Below are 16548 nucleotides of genomic sequence, written 5' to 3'. Positions count from 1 at the left end.
AGATTGCTTATTATAAAAATACATCATACTTGCAAAATAATATGTACAACATATATGTATACAGGTTTAGAGAAAGATTCATTATTCCATCAAACAGAAGATGACACCAAGTGTAAAATTGTCATTATTTTTTGCACTAAGAAAGAAAACTTGATGACAATTAAACCAATGCTGTGATTCCTTGTCACTTTGAGTTTTTTATAGTTATTTAAAAAGATATTTCAGACTTTGATTTTTAACAAGTATCACTCTTGTGAATACATTAAAAAGTTAAATATTACTAAAAGAAATTAAGATATTTCCAAGAATGATAACTGTATCACTTAAGACCATTCAGACTTCAGTAATGTTAAAATGTGAAAATATTCAAAAGTAAATGTTTATGTACCCACCACTGTTTATGAAATAGAACAATTCCCAATACTATTGAAGCCCTTGTGTTCCAGTTTGCTAATGCTGCCATTAAGCAAAATACCAGAAATGGATCAGCTTTTATAAAGGGGGTTTATTTGGTTACAAAGTTATAACCTGAAGGCCATAAAGTGTCCAAGGTAAGGCATCAACAACCAGGTACCTTCACTGAAGGATGGCCATTGGCATCTGGAAAACCTCTGTTAGCTCGGAAGGCATGTGGCTGGCATCTGCTTGCTCCCAGGTGGCATTTCAAAATGATGTTCTCCAAAATGTTGCTCTTGGGGCGTTTTGTCCTCTCTTAGCTGCAGCTGCTCTTCAAAATGTCACTCTCAGTTGCTCTGACGTCTTTCTGTCTGTGAACTCCTTCATACAACTCCAGTGATCCAATTAACACCCACCCTGAATGGGCGGGGTAACACCTCCATGGAAATTATCCAGTTGATTGAGTCACATCTCCATGGAAACACTCAATCAAAGGATTCCAAACTAATCAACAGTAATAGTCTGCCCCCACAAGATTGCCTGAAAGAACACGGTGTTTGGGAGGACATAATACATCCAAACTGGCACACCTTGTGTATACATCCTTGATGATCTCTCCTTTTCACCATAAGGATACTCATTCTACTCTAATTTTGCCACAGATGTGCCCTAAATAATTTTTTGGTCTTGCTTTTGAACTGTTTTATACATTAACTATAGCACATGTTGTTCTGTGACTTCCTTTTTATTGCACAGTAGGTGAGATTCATCCATGCCAGGGTAGATGGCTGCCAGTGTTGTATAGTATCCCACTGTACACATTTTCCATAATGTATTAATTCTCAAGTTAACAGACATTTGGGTCTATTTGCAGTGTTTTATTCTTAATTTTCATAGTTTGCCTCCTGGAACACGTGAGAGTTTTTCTAGGGAATATACCTAGAGGGGAATTGCTAAGTCTAGGTGATGGCCTGAAAAATGCCTCTGTTCCCCTCCTCCCTCTCATGAATATCCTGTGGGGACATGAGTCCTGTTCTTGCTTAACTTAACAATATTCAGGTACCCTCAGAGGGAAGAACAGGAAGAGAGGGAGGGGGTGATGCTTCCCAGCCCACAGAACGTGACTTTCAGCCATAGTCATGGGAAACCCAAAGGCAGACAGGGGTTAATGCAAGGTGGAGCACTTCCACTGGTTCTGCTGAGCACGGGTAGGAAGTGGAGCTCCACTTGACCGGAGACGAGTGTCTCAGGCTGCAGCTTGGTTGATGTCGCGCAGTCTACTGAGAATCATGCTGCAGAATGTGTACATTCAAAAGGAAGATAGCATTTCATTCTAAGAATGTACATTTTATTTATTTATTTAAGACTAGGAAAACTAACAGCTTGGTTCCCAGGCTCTGGCTCTTTCTTTGATGGCCTTCTAAGGGTACTGTCTCCTTGGTCTCGATATCATGATGCCAGTGACCTCCAGCCCTCCCCCACACTCTGCTGTCTGCATGTTGGACTCCATGCTGCTCTCCTCCAGACTTAGACATGATGATGTCCAGTATCACAGACTTTAGCTTCTTCAACAATGAGTCACCCCTGCCATGACTCATTTTCACCCACCACTGTTTGTGTCATCGTATAGGCTCTGAGCTTCTTCATCAAGGACCCAAAACTGCTGGAGCTCTTACTTACAGAATCTGGGACTACTGTCTGTGCCATATAGTAGGCTTTGAAAGCTATAAAGAAAAGCCAGTTGTGTTGGGGCTCTTACTTGAAAAAACTTAGAAAAAGAAAAAGAACCAGAGCCATAAGTAATAAAGGCACGAAGGGATTCTTATTTTGACTCTCATCCAGTTCACTGATGGATTCTAATTCAAAAGCCTACACTGATCATGTCATTTCTCTGTTTTAAAAAAATGCATAACTGCTTTCTATTGCTCGGTGTGTCGAGTGCAAACTCTTAGCATCAGAGAAAGGAAAGCTCTTCCTTGTAGCAGTTAATAAATATAGAAGGAATGAGGAAGAAAAACCCATCACCATTAAGCAAACACCACAGGAATAACTGCAGGCAAGATCTATTGATGGATGCTGAAAGTAGTGGGTGAAAATTTAGGGAGAAATGTATTTGCATAGCCTCATACTATTGCCTCCAAATATTTATTAGCTACAAAGGGAAATATATTAACTTCAAAGTGGAGAAACCTGGCAGAAACCCCCTTACCCAGTGATCAAAGCCAAACTCACCAGTAATAAGATGTTTCCTCAGTATGAAACTGCGATGTGATGCCCTGAGGACACAAGATCATCTCTATAGCATTCTTGCCTAAATATACAACCTCAGACTAATCATGAAGAAATGTCAGACAAACCCAAACTGAGAAACATTCAAACAAAATAACAGATCACTACTCTTTTAAAGTCATGGAAAACAAGGAAAGACTGAGGAAATTCTATAGACTGAAGGAGACTAAGGAGAAATAAATGAAGTGTGGGGCCCTGCATAGGATCCTAGAATAGGAAAAGAACATTTGTGGAAAAAATGATGAAATTCAAATATGATTTTTAGTTAATCTTTTATCAATGTTAATTTCCTGGTTCTGATAATTGTACTGTGGTTATGTAAGAAACGTTAATCTGAGGGAAACTGAGTGAGGGATATTGGGAAATTCTATTTTTTTAAGTATGCCCACTTTTACCTATTAAACTAGCAACTAAAAGAAATAATTCCAAATTTCTGGCAAAGATCATAGGTTTTGTGGTCAGACACAGCTTGAAATCCTGGTTCTAAGGTATATTAGCTTGTATGACCTATACAAGTTACTTAAGTCCTCTGGACCTCCATTTTTTTTCTTCTATAAAACTGAGATGAGGATGCCTTAATCATGAAATTATTGTGGACGTTAGATATGCATGTAAAGTGCTGACATCTGACACAGAGTAGGTAAGCTGTAAGATGTAAGTTTTTTTTTTTCCGTAGGAGTCATTAAATTCACTGCACAATTGAGTCAGCCAACAGGTCTTGGCTATCCTTCCAGAGCTTGTGGTCCAGAGAGAAAAAGAGCTGGATCATCTCAGTTTTACACAGTCCTTTGTGTGTGTGTGTGGTGCTTATTAGTTTGCCCTGCCCTACCTATAATTTAGCATTCATGATTCTCAGAAGCAGACCCAGAAAAGAGAAAGGTTTGTGATTCGCTCTACTAGACTGCAAGCTTCTTGAGAAGCTTAGTGGTTCACTTATCTTGATTCACCACATAGACTCAAGTGCAGGGCCTTTCACAGAAGGGAAGGAATATCTGGTCACCTACATAGATTCTTTTGCAGTAGGGCTGAGACAGTTGCTTTTGTTGGGGAGAAGCTTTGTCCTCTGAATGCTGGGTGGGCTAAGGACCAGCAGAGGGATGATGTTAGGCTTGATTTTTCCTCCCATGTCCTCCCCTGTCCTATGGTGGTTAGAGTGCCTTCAGTTGGGAGTTCTGTCTTTTCCCTTTCTTTTTCTCTGGTCTTCAGCATCGGCTGGGCAGAGCATTGGCTCTGGCTTCCATCCCATTCACTCGTGTTGCCTTCCCACTGCAAGGCTGGTTGGGACAAGGGGTCCTGCCACTGGACCTTTAATACAGCAACAGGCTTGCTGGTAGTTTCTTCTTCTGCAATCACCACACTAATGCTGCCTTCTGGAGAGAGACCATAAGCTCCTGCTGACATGCTAAGAGTACCCTCTGAGGACAAGGATATGCTTGCTGCACTTGCTACAACCACGTTAAAATCCTCTTGAATACATTTCGGAAGCACCTGCCACAAATGCTGACTCTACTTCCTTTTGGATCCATGAAGGCTGTTCCTGCCACTGCTCAGTTTATCTGTCCTGGGTCTGCAGTCTCAATTGCTGTCACGCCTACAGCACCTCCCATGGTGCCTATTTACCACTTCAGCTGCTTGCCCTACTGCTGCCCCTTTGTCCAGGCACAGTAGGCTTCAAGCTTGCAAGAAGAGTGTGCTTTTGTGTAGTAATGGATTGACTCTGCAGACCTGGGTTGTCCAAATCCTGCAGGCTCCAAAGAAAGGTTTGGCCCTTGCCCCATTACTGGAAGATAATCTCTAAGCCCTTGGAATATCCTGCCTGATAAGAGTGCCTTTGTTTACCTGGGGCCTTGGGCTATGCAGTAGTGGTTTGAATTCTGGAGAGCCTCAGGACTGAGTAACTAAAGTCAGCCATGCAGACATTCTGCAATAAAAACCCTGGACACCAAGACTGGCATGAGCTTCTTAGGTTGGCATCCTTAGTCCTGTGTGTGTGTTGTCACACATCACTGCCAGGGGGATTAAACACTATCTGCATGCCTCCCCTGGGAGAGGACAAATGGAAGCCTGTGCCTGGTTTCTCCTGGATTCTGCCCTGTGTGGTTTTTTTCCTTTACCGTTTTTAATCTGTATCTTTTCACTGTAATAAATACTAACCACCACAAGAATACTAGCTTTTCTAAGTTTTGTTTTCTGCTAGTGAATCATCGAACCTAAGGGTGGTCTTGGGGAACTGAAAACAGCTTCCATGAATAGAGCATGTACGGGAGGTACACTGGTGTCCTTCCTCCCAAGCACAACCAGCAGAGGTGGCCCTAAACAACGTGGGGCTCACCTGAAGGCTCCTGATGCTGACCTGACGCGGATCCCCTTCTTCATGAACTCCGTGAGGGGAACCAAGGGAGAAGAGATGCAAGGGAAGAAGAGAAGAAAGGTCTGCACTCCTCTCTTCCTGTAGCTGAATAACTCAGGGGCTTATAGTTAAAGAACCTTTGAGGTCATCAAGTGTCCATCTCCCATTTGATGCAGGAATCCCCTCTGTTCCAGTTTGCTAATACCGCCATTATGCAAAATACCAGAAACGGATTGGCTTTTATAAAGGGGGTTTATTTAGTTACAAAGTTAAGGTCTGAAGGCCATAAAAGTGTCCAAACAGAGGCATCGACAATAGGCTACCTTCATCGAGGAACACCGATGGCATCTGGAAAACCTCTGTTAGCTGGGAACGCATGTGGCTGGCGTCTGCTCCGCGGGTCTACTTTCAAAATGGCTTTCTCCAAGGACGTTATTCTCTAGGCATCTGGGGGTGTTCTCATAGCCTCCCCCAGGCAAACTCTGGGTTAGCAAAACTCTGCTTTCAACAGCTGTCTCCAAAATGTCTATCTCGGCTGCAGCCCCTCCTTCTGTCTGTGAACTTTTTTTATAGGACTCCAGTGATTCAATTAAGACCCATCTTAAATGGGTGGGATAACACCTCCATGGAAATTTTCCAATCAAAGTTCTCACCCACAGTTGATTGAGTCACATCTCTATGGAAACACTGAATCAAACTAATTCATCTGCCCCCACAAGATTGCATCAAAGAACATGGCGTTTTGGGGGATATAATACATCCAAACCAGCACACCCTCCGTAGTACCCCTACAATGGTAATTCCAACTTTAAACAGTTCCAGTGCCAGGGAGAGAATAATTACAATTCACCAGTGAACAGCCTCATAAACGTTCATTTTGTATATTCTACAGGATATATTCCTGTAAGTGAGACTGTGGTCAAGAGTTTGCACATTGTACATTCTGATAGTTGTTGACAAATTGTGTGTGTACTGCAAATTTGTTGCACTGCCCCTGATGTGTACAAAACTCAGGGCATGACAGACATGGAGAGAAAGACCAAGGCTCAAAAAGAAAGGACTTTTTCATAGTTGAAACTGTCCCCCAACAGATCACACTGCCTGGGTTGGGGTAATAAGTATTCAAGAACTAATACTAGGAAGACAGGATGCTTTAGAGGGCATTACAACCTTGGGTATGGACATTAGAGGAACCGACATCTAAGGAATCTCTGAAATTTGGCCTTGGTTGAGGAACACTTAGAAGAAGCCCTAGAACATTTTCAATGTGGAAAGGCCTCCAAATAGTGGTTCATTTGGCTCTGATCCCTTCCAAATGTAATGAATTTTCAGGGTGAGCCTCAGAGCACACCAATGGTTTTTCAGGACCAGCCTTTAGCTGCTCTCTGAAAGCACCCTGATCCCATATTCATAAGTTTCTGCAAAGGCTTACTTCTCGGCTCATCTTGTCCTCTACTCAAAGACAGGCACGGCCATTGTATCCCTGTGTGGAATGGCCCAAGTACTGATACAACCCTCCATTAGTGGTCTTAGGAGGTAAAAGAGATTTTCCCAATAAACAAAAAGGTATTTTCTTGCATCTGAAGGGGGGGAGGGGGCTTTGCAGCTAAAAGTAAAAAGTACGGCCAGTGGCAGCTTCAAATAGAGATGCTGCTTTTCAGGATTATGAATCAGTATCTCTTAAAACTTCAAGAAGCCTGTTACAGCAAAGGAGAGGCTAAACTTGCATATAATTGTGCCTAAGAGTCTCCCCCTGAATCCCTCTTTGTTGCTCAAATGTGGCCCTCTCTCTCTAACTAAGCAACCTTGGCAGGTGATCTCACTGCCCTCCCCCCTATGTGGGACCTGACTCCCAGGGGTGTAAATCTTCCTGGCAACACAAGATATGACTCCCAGGGATGAATCTGGACCCGGCATTGTGGGATTGAGAACATCTTCTTGACCAAAAGGGGGATGCAAAATGAAATGAAATAAAGCTTCAGTGGATGAGAGAATTCAAATGGAGTTGAGAAGGACATTCTTATGCACTATATAGATAACACTTTTTAGATTTTTTAATGTATTGGAATAGCTAGAAGTAAATACCTGAAACTATCAAACTCCAAAAAAAAAAAAAAAAAAAAAAAAAAAAAAAAAAAAAAAAAAACCAAACAAACAAACAAAAACCAAAAAAAACTTCAAGAGAAGTGACCTATAAAGGAACAAAGCAGTGGGAAATTAGGTAGGAAAAAAAGCAAAAACCTTTAAAGACTCCGTACTACATGCCAAAACTGTATGTATAAATCCCTCACTTACCTCCCGTCCCCAGAACACTGTTTGGCCATTTCCTCTAAAAGCCTTTGTGAACCCTACCGACTGTGTCTGATCTCTCCTTCCTTTGAATCTATACTATATTTGGCGATCCTGCTGTGGATTCTATGTTGCAGTGTATTATTTGCATCACTGCCTCGTTCCTTTGAATATTTCTGAAAGGGGAAGACTGAAACTCCTGGACTCGCCTGGTTCATTTCTGAGGACCGCTTCCCTGGGTGGCCTGTGCATGTCTGGCACACTCTTCACAGCTTGCAGCTGCTTGTGCCAGGAGCCTGATGTGAGGCATTGTGAGGCTGGGGCAGGTGGATGTGATGCCCACAGTCACTGTTTACACCCAGTTGTAAACATCGATCACTTCCCCGTTTTTGCCCGTCTTTTGTGGGAAGAAAGAATAAAGCAGCATTCTCTTACCTTTTTAATCCAGTCCTAAACTAGGATTCAGCGAAGACACAAAAGTGTTAGTTTCCCCATACATCTAGTTCAAGCCCTGGACCTTAGCAATAATCTGACACTTCTCCCACTCCCAATCCAGTCCAGATTCCACTCCTCAGCAAACCTGTGATCATGTATATCCTGGTTCCAAAGTGCCTTTAATTATCAAAAATGTGTTCATTGCCTTTGACTCAGCAATTCAGTCTCTGGAACTTAGTTCCCTGCTGAGTAGAATGGGGATCATATCTGTTCTGCTTATGTTAACAGGGTTGTTTCAGTTCACAAGAAATGGCAAGAGCAAAAGTAATATAATTCTCTGGGATTTTTATAATTCTCCCAACCAAAGCCCTGATCAAGTGTCATTTCCTTTTGATGCCGATCTGATACTTTCACAAAAATTAATCTCTCCATATTCTAATATGTCTTCATTTTACTAATGTTTTTATCTCAGTTACAGTTGTCTGTGGGTTCTAGAAGTATCCTTATGCAAGGAGTATTGCCATATACAGACTTTGATGTCTGACTACTTAAGCTGAAATCCTAGCTGAGCTATATGATCTCAGCTAAACCTACTAGCTGTATGATCTTATGCAAGTTACTTAACCTCTTTCTGCTTGATTTCTCCATTTGTAAACAGGGATAAATTTAGTACCTGCCTCAGAGGGATGATTTTATCCTTAATCTATATAAGGCACATGTATGTCATTTCTAACACATCATAAACGCTCAACAGAAGTTGGCTTTTTTTATTGGAGGTTAGAGACCCTTAGGATTTTTACCTACATGATCATGTCTTACCAACAGAGATTCTAAAAACAAATAATAGAACTACTAAGAGAATTTAGCAAGGTTGTAGGACACAAGGTCAATGTACAAAAGTCAATTGCATTTCTACATAGTAGCCGTAAACAATTGAAAAATGAAATGGGAAAAAGACCATGTGTAAGAGCATTGAAAGACTAACATACTTAGAAGTAAATTTAAGAAAAGATGTACAAATCCTGTATCCTGAAAACTACAAAACATTGCTGAGCAAAATTAAGAAGGACAAGTAAATAAAAAGATATATGATGTTCATAGATCAGAAAAATCAATATTGTTAATATTTTAATTCTACCCAAATTGGTCTGTAGGTTGAGTATAATCCCAATCAAAAATTTTAATGTGTTAATTCCTAATTTTCTATAAAAATGCAAAGGAGGTAGAAAAACCAAAACAGTTTGAAAGAGAATTTGGAAGACTTATAGTGCCTAACTTCAAGGTGTACTATAAACCTAAAATAATCAAGACTGAAGGATAAATAATATGCAAGGCCTAAGGACAGGCTAATAGATCAGTGGAACTGTATAAAAATAGATACACATACTCAGTCGATTGTTATTCCACTAATGTGCCAAGTTAATTTAATAGGCTAAAGAAAGACCTTTCAACGACTGCTGCTAAAAACCACTGGATATTTTTATGGAAAAAAAGTGAATCTCAACACCTATTTCACTCCATAAAAAATTTAATTTGAGATGAATCATGGACCCAAATGGAAAATCCATAATCATAAACCCTCTAGAAGAAAACAGAAGAATGTTTTATAACCTTGGCACAAAGATTTCTTGGAGAGAACACAAAAAGCATGAACCATAAAAGAAAAAACTGTTCAATTAGACTTTCTCAAAAGTAGAAACATCTGCTAATCAAAACACCATAAAAAATTAAAAGACAAGCCACAGACCAGGAGAAAATATTTGCAAAACATGCATCTGATAAAGGATTTGTAACAGACTATATAGAGAATGCCTACAAATCAATAAAAAGATAGCCTACTTTTAAAAATTGGGCAAAAGACTTGAGCAGACACTTCCTAAAAAAGAAATACAAATTGCCAATAAGATTATGAAAAAGTGCTCAACGTCTTTAATCAATAAGAAAATGCAAATTAAAACCACGATTATACATCACTTCACACCCACTAGAGAATGGCTAAAATAAAAAAGACTGCCTACACAACAGTTGTCAAGGACATGAATCAGCTGGAAGTCTCAGACATCGCTAATGGGAGTGTAAAATGTACAACCACTTTGAAAACCTGTTTGGCAGTTGGTTATATAATTAGACTTCCATTTGCTCTATGGCCCAGCAATTCCACTTACGCATTTATCCAATAGAAATGAAAAATGTTCATAGCAGCCCTGATCATAATAGCTCCAAATTGGAATCAAGCTAAATGTCCATCAACAGGAGAATGGCTAAACAAATTATAGCATGTTCATTCAATGGAATATTGCTCAGCAAAAAAAAACCAAAAAAACAAAAAACACCGATCCCTGCAAAAACATGGATAAATTTCAAAAACAGAAGCCAGACACAGAAGAATATCTGTTGCATATTGTTTGAAATCCAAACAAAACTAATCTATGGTGATAGACATCAAATAATGATTGCCTGGAGAGATGATAGAGGAGTTGACTGGAAAGTAGCACAAGGGAATTTTTTAGAATGATAGAAATGTTCCGTATCGTCTTTTAGATGGTGTTTACACAGCATGCACAGTGATCAAAACACATCAAATTGAGCACCTAAAATCTGTGCATTTCATTGTCTTATATTTTGTTATATATTTTATCTTTTATACTTAAATATAAAAATTTTTGAAAGAGTTTGAAATTTTCAAAATGCTTATGAACAACACATGGTTGTTTTAATGATTGATATTACTAGTAACAAAAAAAAAATTAAAAAGAGTTATGTACTCTATCCCCCAACACACATACCCTTAAACAGGCAAAGATACATTTTTAAAATTATACATGAAATTTGTAAAAATGCAGGGAATGGGCATCCTTAATAAAATGCAAGTGGAAAAGTACAATATTTCTGGGAGGCCATTTGGAAATGCCTATCAAAAGCTCTGAAACTGAGCAATATTCTGACCAGCAATTTCCCTTTTAGGAATTTATTATAACAAATTAACATACATCTGCACAAGGAGATGATAGATAGAAAGAAATGTAGAGAAAGACCCATTATTTATTGTATTATAAATGGAAACAATGAACAGATGCTTAACTACAAGATATTACAAACAATACACTGGAATAAAAGTTTGAATGGACAAGTGGAGAAAACACATTTATTTTTTAATACTTTATGGGTATGACTAGGTTTTCTTTCCAACCCATCAAACCAATGAATGACAAGAACAATTGCTATGCCTACCCGAAGGTGGTGCATCTCTCTTTCAAATGGAGGAGAAATTTACCATTTGTGCCAGATTATCACTCCAGAAATTCAAAATGTTCTTAGCAAATCAAGGTATGTATTATCGGAGTCCTGGTATCAAAAACTGAGAGATATAAGGGAATTCAGAGATCATCTAGTTCTGATTCCCCACATCCTCTCCATGACTGATATAGGAATCCCCTTTATAGCATCACATACTATGGTGAACTTCAGCTTAAAGCACTTCCTACCAAAGCTGCCCAGGGAGTTATTAGGACACTTTGTTAGTTAAAAGTCCTTCTTCAGATTAGACTTGAAGATACTCCCAGTCACCCTAGCTAGTTCTGCCCACTGTAGCCACATAAAAGATGTCTTATTCCTGCTTCCATGCAACTACTGAGGTGCTTTTATTCCTATGAGCTAACATTATTCCTCTTTATATTTAATTCGTTCTCTTCTCCAGGTGGAAAAATACCCATCTCACTGTATTGCTCCTTGGATGAACATAATTTAACAGTTTCCCCTCCATATTTTAACTGCCATCTTCCTTCAGGCCTTTTCCAAGCAGTTATATAGAGCTTGGGACTTCGGAATCAAATACCGCTAACTAGGAATCCAGACTCCAGCACTTACTAGCTGTATAATTTTAGGCAAACTACTTAAGCCCTCTGAATTTCAGTTTTTTCAACTGTAAAATGAGAACAATAATAGAACTACAACTAGTAGTACGACTATCTGAAGATAGTTATAAACCATAAATAAGACAATTTGCAGAAAGCAAACCACGTAATGGTTCACTAAGAAATGCTCAATATGGATTAACTATTACTACACTTCAATTATCTCATCCGTAAAACAATACTCACCTAACAGGCTATTAAGAGGATTAAATGGTATAACATCAGGAAACTACAAAACAGTGCCAGGCATACAGTAGGCAAAACAAAAAACATCCTCTCTGGAGGAATGTCAGAGGACTCAGTGCAAGTGTGTGCAAATACAAATGGGGGGAAAAGATAAAATTTAGAGTAGTTAGATTAGGCAGGAGACTTACTAAATTTCTGAAAATTAACAATGAAATCATAATAGATTTTAACTAAATGCAAAAATCCAGTCTCTTCTAAGTAACCACTCATGTTTTTCTTTCAGAAACCAGTTCATACAATGGTTCACCATTATTTAACAAAATGCAAACAGACTGAGAACTCTTCCCTCATACAGATTTTTTTCTAAATTATGGAAAGCATATTGAAAGTGATTCAGTACATAAAGTTTAACCACTAGAATATGCCTTAAAACAGAGAGAATAGAAATATAAGCATGAAATGAAATGGTATAAATTATAAAACATATTTTGAAATCCTTTATGCCATAATTAAAGAGAAAACATTTTCTTTATGTACAGTCTTTTCAAAGTACCTAATCAGCAATCTAATATTGCATCGAGTGATCTATTCTGTGCTTGTAATTGAGACATTTGAGAATTCATATCCTCAAAATAACCTAGTAATTTTATAATGATTATTGACTTTGGAAAATCACCACTTGTTTCTATACATTTGAAAAAATATGAAATATGAACATACACATACATGTACACACACGCAGCTTGCAAGTTAAGAACACTGGTTTATAGTAGCTGGCAACATAAGGTCTAGTTCTGGCTGTGAACACTGGCAAGTGACATAACTTCTCTCATCCTGATAGCTTCAATCTGTAAAAAGTAAAATCTGTGTCTCAGGGTGATTGCATCACTAAAATGAAATAATGTAGAACTTGGCAAATAGCATTCAGCAAATAGTAGCTAGAAAATAAAATAGCTCCTTTTATCCTGTCCTTGATTAGATCAATCCAAAAGTCATTAAGAGAAGCTGAGTGAGGTAGGTGACTGTGATGACAGCAGGGGAGATGCTGTAGTGGCCCAGAGCAGGGCGTTAAAGCCCAAGCAAGTTGAGGACAGTGGACTGGTTAGGGGTGTTGGGGCCAAAGTAGGGTGAGGGGAATATCTGCCCAGAGAGGAAGCCTAGCATGGGGTATTGGAGCCCAAACAGGTGAGGTGGGCATTACCCAGGGAACGTGGGATGCAGTTGTAGCAAGAGTGACATACAGAAGGACCGATCAAATAAATATATTAAAGTTTCTCACTATTGGAGAAGGGAGTTTCAAATATGGAAAGGGAGAAAATTTGAATGAACCATCTCGTGTTAGATTGGAGGTAGAAGTATCAGTGTGATCCCATAGTTTTCAATATAGATAAATATAAGAAATAAATATAGATATGCATATATTAACTGTGTATATCTATATTAACTGTCCATTGAGGACAGGAAGCAAGACCCCAGTAACCTTGAGCACATCTAGCTCCCAGATCTTTTCTAAAGACCATACTCCACTTAAAGGAACTAATCCTCTTGGAGAAATGGCTGAAATCATGTCCACATCTGGGGCAGGGAATGTATAAGATGAGCCAGAAAGTAAAGCAGTACTCAAGGGATTATGGAGACATATTAAAAGGACTCTTAAAAGGGTCCTTGCTGGGAGACTCAGGCAAGATGGCGGCATAGAGAGGGGTGGAAGCTAAGTAGTCCCCCTGGAACAACTACAAAAAAGCAGGAACAACTAGTAAATAATCCAGAATAACTGCGGGAGGACAAACGAGACCATCCATTCATCATACACCAATCGGAATTGGGAGGAATGCCTGAGAACACAGCATAAAATCTGTAAGTAAAACCTGCGGAACCAGGTCGGGAGACCCCCTCCCCCATAGCCCGAGCTGCGGAGCCGCATGGTGCCAGAGAGAAGCTCTCTCCCAGCAAGCGAATACAGCTCAGCTAAGCTCCAACTGGGGTTTTAAGTAGCGAGTGTGAACTGCTCACTACAGGTACACAGCCCCAAAAACAGACAGAGGCTTTGGGTGACGACTGACCTGGGAGAGCCAGAGGGTCGCCTTGGACTGGGTCTGAAGGGGACTATCTGTTTCTTTTTCGGCTCAGTGGAGAAAGCCCCAGTCATTTTCAGTTTCCAGGGCTGTGACTCCGGGAAGGGTGGAGACAGCACAAGCAGAGAGCGAGATCATTGAAATGCTAATGACTTCCACCTGAGGGGTCTGTCTTCTCTAGGAGGAAAGGGGTGGGGCCCTTTCCATTCAGAACCAGACCCCAGAGCCTGGGGGAACACGGCCATACCTCCTCACACCAGTCAAGAATTATAGGCTAACAGGCATCACCTGCTGGGCAGAAAAGCACAGTGACCTGAGGCATCAAAGGGTGGAGCGATTTTCTAAGACACACCCTCAGGGAAACCAGATACTGAATATTTCTTCCCTCTGGGACCTGAGCCTGTTCTGGTCTGGGAAAACCTGATTTGGATAACCAAGGAAACCATGCCTAGACAACAGAAAATTACAACCTACACTAAGAAAAACAAAGTTATGGCCCAGTCAAAGGAACAAACGTACACTTCAACTGAGATACAGGAATTTAAACAACTAATGCTATATCAATTCAAAAAGTTTAGAGAAGATATTGCAAAAGAGATAGAGGCTGTAAAGGAAGCACTGGACATGTATACGGCAGAAATCAAAAGTTCAAAAAACCTACTAGTAGAATCTATGGAAATGAAAGGCACAACACAAGAGATGAAAGACACAATGGAAACATACAACAGCAGATCTCAAGAGGCAGAAGAAAACACTCAGGAACTGGAGAACAAAACACCTGAAAGCCTACACGCAAAGGAACAGATGGAGAAAAGAATGAAAAAATATGAGCAGCATCTCCAGGAACTCAAGGATGAAACAAAATACAATAATGTACGTATCATTGGTGTCCCAGAAGGAGAAGAGAAGGGAAAGGGGGCAGAAGCAATAAGAGAGGAAATAATTAATGAAAATTTCCCATCTCTTATGAAAGACATAAAATTACAGATCCAAGAAGTGCAGCGTACTCCAAACAGAAGAGATATGAATAGGCCTACGCCAAGACACTTAATAATCAGATTATCAAATGTCAAAGACAAAGAGAGAATCCTGAAAGCAGCAAGAGAAAAGCGATCCATTACATACAAAGGAAGCTTAATAAGACTATGTGCGGATCTCTCAGCAGAAACCATGGAGGCAGGAAGGAAGTGGTGTGATATATTTAAGATATTGAAAGAGAAAAACCACCAACCAAGAATCCCGTATCCAGCAAAGCTGTCCTTCAAATACGAGGGAGAGCTCAAAATATTTTCTGACAAACAGACAATGAGAGACTTTGTGAACAAGACACCTGCCCTACAGGAAATACTAAAGGGAGCACTACAGGGTGATAGAAGACAGGAGTGTGTGGTTTGGAACACAATTTTGGGAGATGGTAGCGCAACAATGTAAGTACACTGAACAAAGGTAACTATGAATATGGTTGAGAGAGGAAGATGGGGAGCATGTGAGACACCACAAGAAAGGAGGAAAGATAAAGACTGGGACTGTGTAACTTGGTGAAATCTAGAGTATTCAACAATTGTGATAAAATGTACAAATATGTTCTTTTACGAGGGAGAACAAGCAAATGTCAACCTTGCAAGGTGTTAAAAATGGGGAGGCATTGGGGGAGGGATGCAATCAGCATAAACTAGAGACTGTAACTAATAGAATAATTGTATTATGCTTCCTTTAATGTAACAAAGGTGATATACCAAGGTGAATGCAGATAAGAGGGGGGGATAGGGGAGGCATGTTAGACACTTGACATTGGTGGTATTGTCTGATTCTTTATTCTACTTTGATTTAAAGTTATTTTTCCTTTTGCTGCTTCCTAGCTGTCATTTTTTTGTTTCCTCTTTCTTTTGCCTCTCTACCTTCTTTGACTCTCCCTCCTGCCTTGTGGAAGAAATGTAGATGCTCTTGCTTAGTATGAGCAGAATGTTCAATTAGGATGAACTTAAATGTTTGGAAATGAACAGGGGTGTTGGTAGCAAGATGTGAGAATAACTAACAGCGCCAAATGGTGTGTGAATGAGGTGGAAAGGGGAAGCTCAGAGTCATATATGTCACCAGAAGGAAAGTTGGAGGTCAAAAGATGGGAATGTATAAAACTGAATCCTATGGTGGGCAATGTCCATGATCAACTGTACAAATACTAGAAATCACTTCGTGAACCAGAACAAATGTATGACAATACAATTAGAAGTTAATAATAGAGGCACATATAGGAAAGAACTATATACCTATTACAAACTATATACTACAGTTAGTAGTATTTCAACATTTTTTCATAAACAGTAACAAACGTACTATATCAATACTAGGAGTCAACAATTGGGGGTTGGTTAGGGATAGGGGAGGTTTAGAGTTTCCTTTTCTTTTTTTCTTTTTTCATCTTTCACTTTATTTCTTGTCTGGAGTAATGAAAAGTTTCTAAAAATTGAACAGAAATTAAGTGTGATGGATGCACAGCTCTATGAGGGTACCCAGGGGCAAGTGATTGTACACTTTGGATCTTTGGATAATTGTATGGTATCTGAACAATCTCAATAAAATTGAAAAAAAAAATTCAAAAAAAAAAGGGTCCTTG

This window comes from Choloepus didactylus, chromosome 13, assembly GCF_015220235.1.
Source record: "Choloepus didactylus isolate mChoDid1 chromosome 13, mChoDid1.pri, whole genome shotgun sequence".
Lineage (NCBI taxonomy): Eukaryota > Metazoa > Chordata > Mammalia > Pilosa > Megalonychidae > Choloepus > Choloepus didactylus.
The sequence above is the reverse complement of the archived record's forward strand: the minus strand, read 5'-3'. Positions refer to the sequence as shown.